At 45.1% G+C, this 17,446-nt stretch overlaps 1 long non-coding RNA gene and 1 pseudogene across 2 annotated transcripts in view; one reads left to right on the forward strand and one right to left on the reverse strand.

Annotated features, from left to right (window-relative positions):
* Nucleotides 1-211: 211 nt before the first annotated feature.
* The window catches only part of LOC311603055, a 53,340-nt gene continuing 36,105 nt past the window's right edge, over nucleotides 212-17,446 (forward strand). The window contains exons 1-2 of the long non-coding RNA XR_014780938.1: nucleotides 212-295; nucleotides 597-715. This is a non-coding gene — a long non-coding RNA (uncharacterized lncRNA). The remainder of the gene's footprint in view (nucleotides 296-596; nucleotides 716-17,446) is intronic.
* On the reverse strand, nucleotides 5,269-5,965 carry LOC311603049 (protein Abitram-like; annotated as a pseudogene). The gene has a single exon. The product of its transcript is annotated as a protein Abitram-like (transcript).

Here is a 17,446-nt window from a genome sequence, read left to right on the forward strand (position 1 = left end):
TTTAGAAAATATGCTTGAGTCTGAAATGACATGTATGTGTATATGTGTGTGTGTGCGTGCACGCGTGTGCAATCCTTCTTCTACAGCCAGCATCTCAATGAACTCAAACAGTAAATGACAATTCACCTATACAATATACACTACACAAACCCAAGGACAAACCACATGAAAGATCCTTTGGTAGGCAAGAGACCAAGATGACCCCAGTGACCATGTGCTTGGACAGTTGCATCCTCTCAAATGTGAGCTGAAGCTTCTCTTTGTATGTAGCCAGAATGAAAGAAGAAAGATGGAGGTAAATGGGTAGGGGCTCAGGACATGCACCTCTTCCTGAGGAGCACTTGTCTATTAATGGCTGCTAAAGGAAAGGGAGTCATTGTCTTTGGTATAGTTACCCCAAGTTACCTCACAGCCACGTTCATGCAAACGACCCTAACTAAACTTCATGGGTCACAAAAGACAAGGACGGGGAAATAGGAGGAGGACCATTGAAGAGAAGGGGTTCAGTGGGAGTGAGTGGGGGGGGGATGAGAGAGGGCGAGGGGGGCGGGGCACAACGACCTAAATACTTGCATGCGTGTATGTCATTGCCAAAGAGTGAAGATGACGGGATTCCTGTGATTGCCTTTCACCATGAAGCCTGGAAATCTGCGGAGGCAAATCAGTTGATTTTAATTAAGGGGACGCGCCATACAGCTGGGTCTGACCTCACCAGGTGAGCGAAGTTGTCCAATTCTTCCACAGGTCTTGAAATGCAAAGTACGTGTTATAGAGATGCCCCAGTGTAAGAAAGAGGAGCCAGGGCCTCTCAGCTCTGTAACCATACGATCTGCTGGCAAACAGTCTGTCTTTCATAGTCCTTGAGCCATCTTGATAGTAGCGACATTGGCAAAAGAGGTGATTCTGGGGCATTTTGGTTCTTAGGAGCATTTAAATTTTCCAGCCATATGCAAATGAGCGTTCAGACCCACAACCCACAACTGCTTCTTCCTATCTATCCTCCTTAGGCTTTGTCTGCGAATTGGCTTGCATTTTTGTTGATTTTGAGCCTTCTTTTGTGGTGAGCATCTTCTACTGTGTCGCTCTGGAGTTTGGGCTCTAGTGTGAGACCCATTAAAGAGACAGGAACATCCTGGCCTGCTTTAGGATGTCCCAGGCTTTCTCTTCATGATGCAGTTCCTTGAAGACCTGCCTGCTTTTCTCAGGAAGCCTGGAGCCCTCAGTTACCCATCTTGGCATCATAATGGCCCGGCTCTGTATAGCTGGTTATCTGTCGACTGAACATAGCCTCTTGTCTCACAGGGAAGGAACACAGAGGGCAGTAGGACTTCAACTCCTGTTCAGAGTCTCACAACTTCTTAGTGGTACAGCTGCTTCTGAATCAGGAGCTCCCCCTTGCCTGAGGAGACCGGGGGTGGGGGTGGGGGTGGGGGTGGGTGGAGTGGGGGGCAGAAAGGCAACTGTGTGTCCTGCCCCGGGATGTGAGCAGATTAGCAGGAGCAGGCCACTGCCACCTGGCTTAGCCATCTCTGGTTCTAGCCTGGCTTCCAACAGACATTCCTAGCTCTTTGAGTTGTGCACACATTTCCTGATGGCCTCCCTGCCCAGCTCCTGCCACTGCAGTTGGCAACTTCACACAATGTGAATGTTATTTGCAATCGATAAATAAGAAAAGCTATTATCACCAGGGCTTTGCATCCTCATCATATATCTCGTCTGTCATCCACCATTTCAGGCAGGAGGGAGGGCTGTTCACCCAGCATCCCTCGCTCATCTTCGCTTCCGAGTCGGGGACCGGATACAAACAAAGGGCTCAGTTTTGAATCAGCAACAGAATGTCCAAGCATAAAAATCGTATTCAGACATTATTGTATTTGAGATTAGCGCCGGGGGAGAAAAAAGTCATTACCTCGTCAGGCTCTTTGTAGTTATTAGAGGCTCAAAGAGTTTTGTTTTTCCAGTCAAATGTGACAGCTCCGATGTGAAGAGGCTTTTCATCGACGCTCTGTTAGACTGCCATGGCTTCTGGCCATCTCTGCCGGCTTTGTGGGAGGCACCTGATCAGAGTGAGCTTCGAGCTTGGCAAAGAAGTTAGGTTCACGGTTTCACATTAGACATCATTTTGGTGGGGGAAGCTGTATAATGCTGTACGGCCAATTAGGAGTCTTGGCTCCTGGTTATTGCCACACTCTTCCACAGTAATAAACATTTCTGATAGATCATATCAGTTGGGAAGGCTAATACTCCATTTCTGAGATGCTATATCACTCGGGAACGTCAGTTGTGGGTATGTGTGTGAATGTGTATGTGTGGATGGACATGTGCATCTGTGTGTGCAACATGTGGAGGCCAGAGGTCAATGCTGGGTGTTGTTTCTCAGGAGCCATCCACCTTGCCTACCTTGCTGGGTTTTTTTTCCTTTCCCAAGATTTATTTTATTTATTTTATGTGTATAAGTCTGAGTATAGTTATGTGTGCTTTAAGAAAAAAGAGCACCACTAGGTGCCCATAGAGGCCAGAAGAGGACAGTGGGTTTCATGGGGTTATAGGTGGTTTGTGAGTCTCCTGATTTGGGTACTGGAAAGTAAAACCAGGTCCTTGGCAAGAGCAGCAAGTGCTCCTAACCACTGAGCTTTCTCTCTAGCTTCCACCTTGTTTTTTGCATGTGGGTCTCTCACTGGTCTAGCACTCACCAAGTAGGCCAGGCTGGTTGACCTGCAAGCCCCAGGATCTGCCAGTTTTCCCTTCCTCAGTACTGGCATTACAGGTGTGGCCTGCCACACCCTGCTCTAAAAGCATCTTGGAAGGTATTCTGTACCTCCCCGAGGGTCTCTAGGCAGCTAATGTGCCTGTGCTGCACTGCCCTGAGGGTCCTGAAAAGGTGTTCTCTGTCAAAATCCAAGTCAAACAGAGATGAAAACAGTTGCTCCTGACTTCATCATCGGCCAGAGGTGAGTTCTACAAACTAGTCAGGACTGTAGCAGAAGATCAGGGTGGCAGGGAACACTGGTTGTCTTAATACTTGTGATATATACAATGATTAACAGTATCATTTATGGGTTAGGAACCTCAGGCCTCCTTTAATGCTCACAACACCTAGGGGAAGCTCATGTTACTCCACCACTCTGCTCCAATGTCACTCTTCCCCCAGTTTATTGAAGAGGAGAGTGAGGGTTTGAGGAGTTAGACAACTACTAGGGTGAGGAAGCATGTGTTCACACTGGAGCCTTGCAGTTCCCAGAATGCCAAGCAGGGAGCACTGGCCTTGGCCATGTTTCCAAAGCATGGGTGTGACTTTTGCTTGTTTGGTAATAAGCCTGAAGGGTGTTCTTTTCTCTGGTCTTTACTTTTCATGACTCTCTCTGCCTTGGACAAACTACTTAACTAAAAATAAAAAAATAAAAAAATTACTCTGTGTGTGTGTGTGTGTGTGTGTGTGTGTGTGTGTACAGGTGCCATCAGAGGCTAGACATGTCAGCTCACTACCTGACAAGGGTGCTGGGAACCAAAGTCAGGCCCTCTTCGAGAGTAGTACATGCTTTTAACTTCTGAGCTAATTCTCCAGTCTGAATTTTAACTTTTAAATATTGGACTGTAAGAGTAAAGAAAAGTAAGAGAGTTGGCCTTAGCTATAGTTCAATGCGAGGAGAGCATCATGTTTAGTGGTTGGTGCACTTGCGGAGAGGGGCAAGCCTAGGCCTTGGATTCACTGCATTGTACATGCAAGGTTCTATCACTGAGCTACAAACTCAGGCCCTAAATCTTTTCCAGTCCAGTAAACAATGTATGTAGTCATTGGGTAGACACTCTTTGGGCCCCTAGAATTACTCCAAAAGGAATGTTATGATGGGAGAAACAGTGTCGTAACAGCTGATGCAGGAAGTCTGGCAGGTTGAAACATTAAGGAAAGGAGCTTGGATAAGCCCAGGGGCCAGGGTAGCAGGCACTGGCTTTCCAGCAATGAGAAAGGCGATCTAAATCATTTCCTGCAGTCTGAGTTTTGAGCTGGGCTCCAAAACTTATTTGTGGTTGACTCAGAACAATTTGCTAATTTCTCACTGCCTCAGTTTCTCTATCAGTAAAGTTAGAATGTTAAGTAGCATCCAGTAATGGCCATGTAACTCCTCCAAGTTGCTATGGAGCTGAAGTAAGGCGGTGCCCACACAGTTCTTGCTTGCATGTGCTTAAGCAGGGTGTATTGTGATCGTGAAAGGCATCTTTGGAAGGTCAGTGTCTCAGGAAGAACATTCAGGTGTGTGGTGCATCTTGCTAATGACTTTGTTTTAAAATCAACCAGTAGTCCATCTAGGGGCACAGGCCAGCAGTACAGGACTTGGTCAGCAGGTATGAGGTTCTGGGTTTGATCCCCAACAAATCACACACAAGCACTTGAATTTACACACACACATGCATGATGAAGAAAATCACCTACATTTTCATCATTCAAAATCACCATAGCATTTGGGCCTACTTGTCATTGTTTTAGAAAGTTAAACAATGGTATTTTATAACAGCAACTGAAAAAGTAATGAATATGCCTTGAAAGTACGAAGACCTGAGTTTGGGTTTCCAGGCCCATGTAAAAGCTGGGTATGGTGGTATGCCCCTAGAATAGCAGCCTTACAAGATGGGAGGCAGAGGAGACAGGCTCTCCCTGCAAGTTCATGAGCTTTCTGGCAAAGTTCCAAGCCAATGAGAACCTGTTCTTAACACAAGGTAAACTAGTAGTAAGTTGTTTTCTATGTACAAGCGAACACCCACAACTGCTCTTCCCAACACACAAAGCAAGTGCCAGGACAAGGCAGAGCTGAGAGCCTGAATACAAATAAGGACCTGGAAAACTACAGGCGAGTCTGGGCCCTGGGGCCCTCTGCAAACTGTGGCAACAGCCAAGGAAAAAATAGGCAGTAAAAACCTTGAACCCCTACCCGGACTAGCCAATGGACATTCTCCACTGTTGAGTGGAGAAGGAGATCTAACTTTCACACAAACTCTGGTGCCCCATATTTGAACATGTCCCTTGGACGGAGATGCCTGGTGGCACTCAGAGGAAAGATAATAGGTCACCAAGGAGAGACTTGATACCGTATGAGCATATTCAGGGGGAGGAGGTCCCCCTCAGACACAGACTTAGGGGAGGGGAGGGGAGTAGGGGGGAAGTGGGAGGAAGGGAGGAATGGGAGGATACATGGGATGGGCTAACAACTGAGATGTAATATGTATAAATTAATAAAAATGTATTTAAAAAAAAACAAATAAGGACCAAGGCTTGTGATGTTAAGACAAAGGAGGGAAACTAGGTTAGGTAAGGACTAGGCTTCTCCTCTGGCTGGGTATGACAATGCTTCTCGGACACTGGCTCTCTTCAGTGCATTGATGGTTTAGGCCAGGAAGGCTGAGAATCCCATGCCCTCTCTCCATCTTAGGCTCTGTATGTGGTTGTTGTGGCATTATTGCGTTTACCACGGCCTCTTCATACTGAGGCGGTGTCAGTAACCCTTCGGTTACGCTTTAACTTTCTTCAAATTTGGGTAATACTACTGCAGTGTAGCCTTCAGTGGTTGGCTTTTCTTGAAGAAGAGATGGCTGGTGAAGAATATTTTCATTAACTTCCATCAACCCACCTCTAACACAGCTAGATACAGTATATTCTTCTCCATCGGAGCAGTAAATCTTACACAGAGGTGTGAGCTCTGTGAAAAACTGTGCCCCCCTGTTTAAATTTCCCAGAGAGTTTGTTCTGAAGTCTGCTACAGTTGGTACTGATCTGATAGGAAATACTTTTAATAGTTTTGCCACTTTGAAGAACGGGATGAGAGCCTGCCAGTGTGATAACACATATTCCGTTGGAGTGCTGGAGTACGCAGTGGTCCTCACAGGGTTTTCCTTTAACATATGCCTTATACCAGCGAGTAAGGTATCAGTCCACAAGGGATGGTGCTGTGGGTTCGGTAGCCATGACGACCTCTGCCTCCGCCAGTCTGACTTTGTGGCACCCTAGCTCTTTCATCCTGGTCCAGGACAGGGGATTGTACTTCCAGTGTGGTAGCTTTGTGTGCACGTGTGCTGCTCCCGAGGGTGTGTGTGTGGCCCCTCAACCCCTGCCCCAGTCACCTGTGCTCTGGGGCCAACGCCCAACTGCGGGACAAATACACCTGGGCGGCAAAGGGCTGATGGACAGAAGACAGTAGGGCCCTATAGCCTCTATATTACCGGGTTAGGCAGGGAGCATGGCAGCACACAGACAGCGTTGGGACAGTTTCTGAGACATTTACATACTGCGCTTCAGGCAGAGAGTGAGTCTGGGCCTACCCTGGGCTTTGAAACCCCAAGCCTACCTTCAGTGACACACTTTCTCCAACACCACCACTCCTACTCCAGCAAGGCCACGCCCCCTAACCCTTTTCATCCTATCAAGAGTTCTGTTCCCTGGTGACTAAGCATTCAAGTAGATGAGCCTGTGGGGGGCATTCTTACTCAAACCACCACAGTTACTATTCTAAACAGTAGGCCCAGAAACCCAAATGTTAGATGTTTTCTGTCATGGGGATATAGACTTAAATTCACATGTGTGTACATGTGCAGGACGTGAACTTAGGATGGGGACACTAGGAGGGGACGATCAGGTCTAAAGGGCAGCAGAGTGCGCAGTGGAGTACATATGCAATTAAAGCACAAGATGGAACTATTAGGGCAGAGATGGGGAGAGGAGCGCAGAGAAGGCACTGTGGAGAGGCAATAAGAGCAAAGTATAATATACAGATGTGTAAAGGTATCACAACAAAGCCTGTGTGTGTGTGTGTGTGTGTGTGTGTGTGTGTGTGTGTGTGTATCTATGGTCACATTTCAGGAATGTGTGCATGATTGGTGGATGGATGAACCAAGACCAGTGGATGTTAGCACTCATTGGCAGAAGGCTGTGTGGCCCATGTGTCCAAGGCTTGGCTTCCACATAGCCAAAGGTAGCAGAACCTTTAGGAAGTGAGTCTAGTGGGAGAGTTTGACCCCTCGGCATGCCCAGGAAGGGCACTGCTTCTTTTTTTCACTTACTCCATGAGGCAAAAGAAATCGCTTCCCTTTATAATCTAATCACTCAGGGGGTTTGCTATAGTGGCAGACTATATATGTGGGCATTGACTACTATGTGGGTGTATGGGTCTTATTATAGAGGATGTTTGAAAATTTTAAGATATTAAGACATCTTTACAGACATGGAATCATAATAGATTCTTTTCTATAAATACTTAGTTCAAGTCTGCTGAGTTTAACAGAAGCAACACATACAAATAAGACAGACTAAATGATGAATTTTGAACACTTTTTTTTTTCCTCCTGGAGACTTGTTTCTCAAGGATCCCTCAAAGGCTTGAAAGTAACCAGACAGCTATTCAACTGTGTGATGTCCAGGTTATAACTTAAACTTCACAGTAAATGAAATGTAGACAAGGAAAAAGAGGAGATGTGTCTCTCACACACCCCGCAGCATCTATTAGTCATCTTTATTTTACCATATAGGCTAATAAATTCAAATTAAGACAGCAAGGGTATTGAGTAGATATTTCAATGGATTTGCTCTTCAACATCTGATCTTTTAAAGCTGGATATTTCTGAATTAAAGTTTCTTCCTTTAATTTTTAACATTTAAAATGTTTAAATTTACCTTTTTGGGATATGTGTGTGGTGTGTATGCACATTTGATTCTCTCTCATGCATATGTGTGTGTACTTGTGTACACATGTGTGTACATGTATGTGGGTGCATGTATATGTGTGTACTTGTGTACATGTGAGTGTGTGTGTGTGTGTGTGTGTGTGTGTGTGTAGGGCTTGAGGGTGATGTCAGTCATGTCATCTTCCTTGGTTGCTCTCCACTTTTGTGTTTAAATTGGGGCTGTCTCTTACTGATCCTGGATCTCGCCAATTCTGGCTATTTTAATTAGCCAGCTTGCTTTAGGGATCCTGTTTCTGCACCCCTATTGCTGAGATTTCAGTCAACCACTATGCTTGCCTGGCTTTTGTGCGGGTGGTGGGGACTCTCACCCCACATACCAAGTGCTCTATCCACTAAGCCATCCCAGCACATGAATTACAATTCTGTCCAGGAAAATGCTGTAAGCATGGTGCCCATATCTTTCTGTGCAGAGGCTTAAAGCCAGTAAGATGCCTCCTTCCTTCCTTCCTTCCTTCCTTCCTTCCTTCCTTCCTTCCTTCCTTCTGCCTCTTCCTCTTCTTCCTCCTCTTCTTTCTTTTTCTGAGACAGGGTTTCTCTGTGTAGTCCTGGCTGTCCTGGACTCACTTTGTAGACCAGGCTGGCCTCAAACTCACAGAGATCCACCTGCCTCTGCCTTCTGAGTGCTGGGATCAAAGCCATGTGCCACCACTACTTGGCTTCTTTTCTTTCTTTCTTTCTTTCTTCCTTCTTTCCTTCCTTCCTTCCTTCCTTCCTTCCCTCCTTCCTTCCTTTCTACCACATTTTAAAATCCATTCTTTTTTAAGTTAATTAAGTAATTACTTTACTTTATATCCCAGCCATAGCCCCCTCCCTCCTCTCCTCCTAGTGCCATCCTCCCTTTTTTATCCCACTATGTCCCCTTCTACCCCTCAGAAAAGGGGAGGCCCCCCACAAACCTACCCCAGCACATCAAGTTATCCTCTTCCTTGGTGACCAGGCAAGGCAGCCTCACCAGGGGGAAGTGATTGAAAAGCAGGCAACAGAGTCCTTGTCAGAGACAGCCCCCCACCCCCCTTACTAGGGAACATGGGGACTGAGCTGCCTATTGGGGACATATGTGTAGGGGGCCTAGGTCCAGTCCATGCATGGTCCTTGTTTGGCACTTCAGTCTTTGTAAGACCCCTGGGCCCAGGTTAGTTGGCAGTATTGGTCTTCTTGTGGAATTCCTGTCCTTTCTAGGTCCTTCTACCCTTCCCCCCACTCTTCTATAAGGCTCCCTGAGCTCCACCCAATGCTTGGCTGTGATCTCAGCATCTGTTTCGACCCATTGCTGGGTAGAGCCTCTCAGTGGAAAGCTACACTAGGCTCCCATCTGCAAGCCTAGCAGAGTGTTGGCTTTCCAGATTTGAAGAATTCTCTATTTAAAAGAATTCTTGAACTCTAATAAAACTATTAGGATTTGCCTGTCTCCATTTTGCTTAGAAAAGTAACCTTGTTTTGTTTCTTACTTCAGAAGGGTTCTCATCTATGACCTTCCAGAGTATATGTGTTCCCTGCTAGGGGCAGGACCTACCCTGTGAACACTACTGGTTCTTAGGTTGCTATTCTCCTTAAACTACTTCAGAGTGTACCTAATACATAAATGTGCTGCATCACAGGTGGTAAATAGATATACTTAGTACACAATGCATTTATGTATAATATACATTAATTTATTTATCCCAGCATATAAGTATGTACTATACATTCAATATCTTAGACTAAGGACACTTTTATATCCAGGGCATGGGGTGTGAGGATATAGCCCTTTAATCCTAGACTCTATAGGCAGAGGCAGGTGACTCACTGGTTCAGGGCAGCCTGGTCTACATACAGAGTTTCAGGGCAGCCTGGTATAAATAGAGAGATCCAGTCTCAAAAAAGAAAAAAAAAGTCCTTTTACTTTCCCCACATCTGTTAGATTCTTTTTAATTTTCATGTGAATTTAGTGTGTTTATTCGGAGTCATTCCAGTGTCTGGAATGACTTTTCAAAAGTACCTAATCTGCCCTTTTCAGCTCTAGTCTCTGCCTTTATTTTAAAATGTTTCTGTGTATTCCAGTTCAGTTTTTTTGAACTGTATTCTTCCACTCCTCCATTATTATTTTATCTTTAAGCCCTTGTTCCAAATACTTGCTTATTTGTGGGATTCAGGACTTTTTCAGTTTTTTCGGCTTTGTTTGTGAACACAGTTACATGGTGGTTTCTATCCGTTTTCACTGTTTCCAGCGTGACTATGCTTGGAGAGCTTCTTGTAGATTTTTTCAGCTTGCTCTGCTATGGTTTAGATGACTTTTATGCCTTCCCTCTCTGTAATATCTCGTCTCGTTTTCTCTGTAATCTGTAACACAAGGGAGTCTGGTGCTGCTTTCTCTAAGGAGAGGAAGTGGCAGGGTCTTGGACGTGGACTAAAAGTCAGGAAGGTCTTGGCTGTTGCCTCTGTTTGTTTTCCGTTGCTGAGATTAAAACACTGACCAGAAGCAACCGGAGGAGGAAAGGGTTGACTTCGTCTTCCATCCTGGAGAGCAGTCAGGGCAGGAGCATGGAGACTGAAGTAGCTGAAGCAGGGGCCAGGGAGGGATGCTGCTTACTGGCCACCTGCTCAGGGGTGGCACCACCCACAATAACCTGAGCCCTCAAACATCGGCCACCAATCAAGAAGATGCCACACAGACTTGCCACAGGTCTATCTGGTAGTTGCATTTTCTCAGCTGAGGTTCCCTCTTCCCAAAGGACTCCAGATTGGGTCAAATTTACATAAACCCAAGGGGCCCAGTTTTACTTGTCCTCTCCCAGAGGCACTGGCTGTCACTGGTGAGTGCGTGGTGTCTTTTGGATGGAGGGATCAAACTGGGGGTTGTCACTCTGCTCCTGTATTTAATTTTGTTTAGCTGTGACAGGGATGTTGCAAAACAGCTTCCAGGTCAGGAAAACTTGTTTTGCTCACAGACACAGGGAAGCCATGACAGGGAGAACATGGCAGTGTGCCTTAGTTAAGTGCCATGGCTGGCCAGGAAAGGGGAAGTGCTTGCTGTCAGCTGACTTTCTTTTTGGTCTGCTTTTATTACCATCAAGCCTCCAGCATACGGGTGGGTGCTGCCCACATTTGGGGAGGGGGGCGGGCAGCACCCACTTCTAGCCCTGTTCTTCTCTTTACTTTGCCTTGAATAGTTTCATTTGAAGAAGGGAAAAGATAACATAAGAATAAAAATCATTTTACACTATAGTTGCGAAGCTGTGCACCTATAATGTAAGACAATAAAAAATCATTTTGACAAGCCAAGTGTGATGGCACATGCCTTTAATCCCAGCACTTGGGGAGGCAGGGGCAGGAGGATTGCTGTGAGTTTGAAGCCAGCCTGGTGTACAAAGCAACTCCAGAACAGATAAGGCTAACATAGAGAGACCCTGTCTTGAAAAGCAAACAAACAAAAACCAACAATAATAACAAATCATTTTGACATATGAATATTGAACATGTCTATTTAAAAATGTCCTAGAATAAGATGCATTGACAAACAGCAAATTCTGATAAGTAAGACAGCAGTGGGTTTTTGTTTTTGGTTCTAGAATATTTGGATTTATCTATCTGGGGAGAGACAGACTTCATTAGAATAGGCTAAACAGGGGTCACTTTTGAATCTGCATTTCAAGTAGGCTTGCGTTCTCCATCAGATGGTGTCAAGTGTGGGTGGTTCTTGGGAAGTTTAGGAGTGACAGCCATGAGGCTATGTAAGATAGACAAACACTCCAGAGAAAGATGTGTGCAGCTGCCTGGAAGTGACAGGCAGTGTCTTAAGAGTGTGGAGCTGTACCTCGCATGACTGTTATCACAGTTAAAGAGATGACACACTTACAGGATGGGACAGGACTGCCTGTGAGACCAGTTAGAGAGGGGACCATTGCCAAGGTCAAACCACAGCTGTGGAAGGATTTAACGTCAGACGTTCAGGCGCAGGAGTGTCCGTCCCTGTTGTGACTCCTATGCTCAGAGAGTGTGGACTGAGCCCCTTTCCAGTCTTGATTCCAGCAAAGGTCTCTCTGTGTAGACAGAACCTGCAGAAAACACGCAGGTTTAAAGTGCTCCTCAGCCTTTCACGATGAGTTCTCATGGTAATGAGAGCCTCTGATTACCATTTGGTTTCCCCTGAACACCATGAGGAAGAAGATTGTTACACCACCCTGCGTAATTCCAGTCTGTGTGACAATTCTATTTCTCACTTTAAATTAGCATATTGCCACTCTGATGCTTGCTCAGGTCCTCTGGACATTTTAGTTAGCGTGGCTCGGTGTATTCTCATCTGATTGCCCCTGGACACTGACAGGCGTAAGCCAGCCACCTTCCAGAAAGCTCTTAATTCTATTTACAGCTCACATCCTCTGTTTATTTCTACATCAAACGCAGTTAGTGTTTGGTTAATTCATCTCTATTAAAATGTGTTAAGACCAGATAAAATTCAAGACACCTAAGAAAATCGCCAAATAACCTCTCTGGGATTGCAGTTCTGTCTCCACTTCAAAGTTTTCAAACAGGAAGAGTAGCTCAGGGAAACTGAGGCAGATTCTTTGAATAGGTTTGCAGAGATCATTTAACTGTGAAGGTCAATGTGTCCTCATTTGAGGTGGAATGCCTGTTGTACTTACATCATCTGTGTGGAGTGAAGATAGGGGAGCATCAGGAGAGGCAAAGGTCAGAGGCAGGCAGAGCCTGGGCGCGCGTGAGGAGAGCCAGGGCCAGGAAAGCCAGGGCCTGCCAGGCTTGCTTGTCACAGCAGTTCCTCCCTGCCCCGTGTGGTGTGGTGTGATTGTGTTTACTTCTTGTTTGCCTGTTCTTCTGAAAAGTCAGAAATGGCAAAGAACATCTGAGCCGTTTCAGATCCGGGGAGGCTTTGTTTTTGTTTTGTTTTTTGAGCAGACGTCGGATGTCTAGTATAAAAAGACCACTCCATCCAATTCACAGAAGGAGAATCCCAGTTGTGAGATTCTGGAGGGAGCTTTGTGAGCTAACAAGACCAGGACTGATAGTTTAATCAAAAAGTTGGATGAAGCATGAAATTTGTTTAAGAGCTAACCATAAAAAAAAAAAAAAAAAACCCAATGCATGTGTACCTGTAACATTTTGCATTAAATTAAGACATTTAAACGTGCTCATTTGCATAGAATTGATAGGACTCCAGGCTTCTGTTTTGAAAGCAACACTATCAGTTTATAGCCTCACTATACCTTCCTTGTGCAAGAGACACAGTGTCCTGTCTAAACTGGAGCTGGTTAAAAGCGAAGGGAAGGATTAAAAATGACTGTGATAGAACTGGAACAGAATCAGCCTAGCATTCCACTGTGCTGGTTTTTCACATCAAACTTTCAGAGTGACGCCTGCGCAGCCAGCTTCATAAACACATCTTGTCCGGGTAGAAGCAACAGGGTTCTTCATTCACTCTCATGTTTGAATATTCAAATGATGTTCAAGGAAATGCATGGTAATGGCCATGAGACAACAGTTCTGTAAGAAATGTTTTCTAGAAGCAGGACGCTGGCACTGACAGCCGCAGAGTGACCCACAGTGAGCCCTGGGACCCGCCATCAGCAAGGGGGGCAGATCATGAATCCCCCTGCATGCTGGGTGGAGGTCAGAGAGAGCTCTTCTGCACAGGCCTTGGAGGTCACCTTGTCCAAACTCAGCTTGTTCCAGAGTTAAGACAGGCGAACTCCAGAGAGGTCAGGGTGAGCAGCAGCAGGTCACAGAAAAAGCTCTTAATGTGTATTTCCTAACCCTTGTACTTGGTATTCTTTTGTGGTGATTGTTTCCCAGTATGATTGCCAAGTATCCCTCCTATATTTAATCTAAATACATTGTCTGTATCAATAGATGAGGGTGCATGTGTGTGCATGTGGATGAGTATACACGTGTGTTAAGATTTGTGATTAAGATAGCTATAGTTTTGATAATATTTAATAGCAAATAGGTTGGAAGAGAAGTAAGCATTCTCTACTAACGTACCCTAGTGCTGGCTGGGCATGGATACCCTTTTCCTCCCCCAACATAAGTGCTTAACTTCTCTCTGTATTTTGGAATTCATGACGTATTATCTGTGCCTCCTGGAGTCGATATTTATCTAGCACTTTCTGTGTATTTCTTATTTTGCCTTTATTTATACCCAGTGTTTGTTTCTCTGTTTCTGTCTGGGTTTATGTTTCTTCTTGGAGAATATACTTAATGTTTGTTATAGTATAGTTGTGCTGGTGGTAAGTTTACTTTATCTACAGATAGCCTTAGCTCATCTTTATTTTTGAAAGCCAAAGGATTCTAGATCCTCATGTGTGTGTGTGTGTGTGTGTGTGTGTGTGTGTGTGTGTGTGTGTATGATTGTGCACATGTGTGAACACATTTATGTATGTATGAGAGTGACAAGCTCTCACTCGCAGCATAAACTTCTGGTACTCAAGTCAGTCCTACTGCCTCAGCCTCCTGAGTGCTGACATGACAGGAGGTGTCATCCCACCCAGCTTTTAATACTGTTTTTTATTTTTATTATTTTATTTTATTGAGACAGTTTTTACTGGATAGCCCTGGATGGCTTAGAGCTCCCTGTATGGACCAGGCTGTCCTGGAACTCACCTGCCTCTGCCTGATTAGAGGCCTGGGCCACTGTGCTTGCCTGTTCCTAAGTTTCTTTCTTGCCCACTGGTTATTCATAAGGTTTCCTCTTTGTTTTGGGACTCTAGAAGTTTTATGACAGTGTATCTATGTGTTCTGATATGTGTGTTTAAAACATTGTGCTTGTGATTGTATCTGAAGTTGAAGTCTTACATGGTGTTTGAAAAGTCTCAGCCACTGTGTCTATTGCTTCGGCACTTTCCTGTGTTCTCTCATCAGCGTGCCAGGCCCCTTCCCATTATGTGTGTCCCTTGTGTTTCTTTTCTTTTCTTTTCTTTTCTCTTTCTTTTTTTTTTTTTTTTTTTTTTTTGTCCCTTGTGTTTCTTCAGGTGCTGTTCTTTACTTTCCTCTCTTTATATTTAACCACACATATTGTCCATTCTCTGAGTCACTCATCAAACATGTCTACTTTCCCAGTAAACCCATTCTTTATCTTTTTAATCCAGTTATTAAGATCTGGGTCACCACATTTTTCCCTCAGCCATTTTAAATCCCTCAGTTCCCAGTCTTGGCTCTTTGTTTCACGTACACTCGCCACTGTTATCTGAAAGTATATGTGGTAATTCCATTCTCTGAATTTTGCGTTGGCCTATGTTTTTATTTGACTCAGCTTTCCCCAGCTTTCCATCTTGCTGTTATAATTTGAATGGCCGGTTCTGATTGGTGCTCTCATCTTGGAGTGTTTAAAACTGCAAAGGTAAGCTGGGCGTGATGGCGCACGCTTTTAACCCCAGCACTTGGGAGGCAGAGGCAGGCGGATTGCTGTGAGTTCAAGGCAGCCTGGTCTACAAAGTGAGTCCAGGACAGTCAAGGCTACACAGAGAAACCTTGTCTTGAAAAACAAAAACAAAAACAAACAAACAAACAATAAACAAACAAAAAAAAGAAAGAAAAGAAAACTGCAGAGGTAACATATAGCTCTGGCTATTTGCTGCCCCCACAGGGACACTTACATTTGCTTCTAGTTGATGCTGAGGGCAGGCAGAGAAGAACCTTCAAGAGGACATAGTGGACATGCTTTGAAGCTGAGCTCTCAGCACTGCACATAGGACAGATCTTTTGTTCTTGTTAGTGTTGGGTGGTGTGTGTGTGTGTGTGTGTGTGTGTGTGTGTGTGTGTGTGTGTGTAGGTAAGCATCTGACACCAGATGTCTCTCTCAACTGTCCTCCATCTTTACTTTTTGGAACAGGATCATTCACTGAACCTGGATTTGGTTAGACTGACTGGCCAGCAAGCTTCAGGGATTCTCCTGCCTCCGCCTCTCCAGTGCTAGAGTTAGAAGAGCACACCACCACACCCCAGTTTTATGTGGGTGCTGGGGTTCAGGTGCAGGTCCTTCCTCAGGCTCACATGACAACCACTTTACTATACTGACTGGGTCATCACCTCAGCCCTTAAGGTTCTTCTTTTGTTTTTGTTTTGCTTTGCTTTTGCTTTTTTGTTTTTATCCCCCAAGACAGGGCTTCTCTGTCTTGGAACTCACTCTGTAGATCGGGCTGGCCTCAAACTCAGAGATCCACCTGCCTCTGCCTCCCAAGTGCTGGGATTAAAGGTGTGTACCACCTAAAGTTCTCAAGCAATTGATTGGGAGTCTAACACCAGTCTTGAGGAATTCCCAGTAGCTTTGCCTATACAATGAGGTGAGGCCTGGGTGCAGTCACACACCTGCAAAGCATTTTGGCCTCCTAGCTTCTCTTTTCTTCCTAGATAATAGCAGAATCCATCACCTCTCACACCCGCCTCACACCTCCCTTACTCTTACCTTAGGTTTCTTCATTAGGATCAAGAACACTCTCTGATGAAAGGATGCTTTCCTAGCTGTTCTTACGTTGTTCATTTGCCCGTGGGCCCCAGGAATCTGCCTCCTCAGCATCAAAATTATAAGCATTAAAATACCATGCTTGACTTTTTAAAAACCTGGGCTTTGTGGCTAGTACTGAGGTCCAAGCATTGCATCTACTGAGTCACCTCCCCTTGACTGACAAGTATTGTTACGATGAGGTTGGCGACAGCGGCTCATCTGGCGTTCTCAAATTTATACCCAGTCCTCATATCTCATTCTCTTCCTGTATTTTATCTGGATTTCTCAGAGACAGTTACATACTCAAGCCTGAAATGAGCCTCATTCCTTACTCCTCTCTGTCCATGTCCAACCTATTACTGAGAACTAGTTCTCAAGGCTCTCAACTCTTTCTTCTGCCATCCCTTATATGGCTTTTGCTCTGGCTTGAGCCCAGCTTACTACATTATCCAGGCAGGCTTTCAACTCTCAGAAATTCCTGTTTCACAATACCCCAAATGCTGGGATTAGAGATGTGAGCCTGAATCACACCTAGAAGCCATCCTTCCCTGTGGGCTATGGCTCTGGACTCTAGCTTCTAAGCATGACCTTTCCTATATAAAATCCCCAGTATCTTAGCTTTCTAGTTAAAATTCCCAGAGCTTCCTTGTATCTGTAGGATACTATCTATCTTAGTTACTGTTCTATTGCCACAAAGAGGCACCATGATCATGGCAACGTATAAAAGCAGCATTTGACTGGAAGCCTGCTTACAGCTTCAGTGGCTTAGTCCTTTATCACCAAGGCAGGCAAGCACGGTTCTGAGAGCTTATATCCTAATCCATAGGCAGCCAGGCAGAGAAAGAGAAATACTGGCCCTTGTATAGGCTTTTGAAACCTCAAAGCTCACCCTCAGTGACTTACCTCCTCCAACAAGGCCACACCTCCTAATCCTTCCCAAACAGTTCCACTAGCTGGGAACCAAATATTCAAATACATGAGCTTCTGAGAGCCATTCTCATTCAGACCACTACACCATATATACGCCTCAGGGTGGATCCTTCCCAGGGCTGCTGCTTGTCTTCATAGCTTTTTTGCATGGCCAACAAAAAAATATACCCTCTTTAGGCATTTGCCACCCAGAGACTGTAGCCCATGGGTCTGGTGAAAGGGTTAAGGCTTTATATTGGACCATGGCACTTCTACTGGGGCAGTCTCATCCTAGGGGACAGACTTTAGCTATCAAAGCATAGGCTGGGTGCCATAAACTTGCCAGCTGACCACTGCATAGATTCTGAAATG

This window comes from Acomys minous (assembly GCF_964271855.1).
Source record: "Acomys minous genome assembly, chromosome: 8".
Taxonomy (NCBI): domain Eukaryota; kingdom Metazoa; phylum Chordata; class Mammalia; order Rodentia; family Muridae; genus Acomys; species Acomys minous.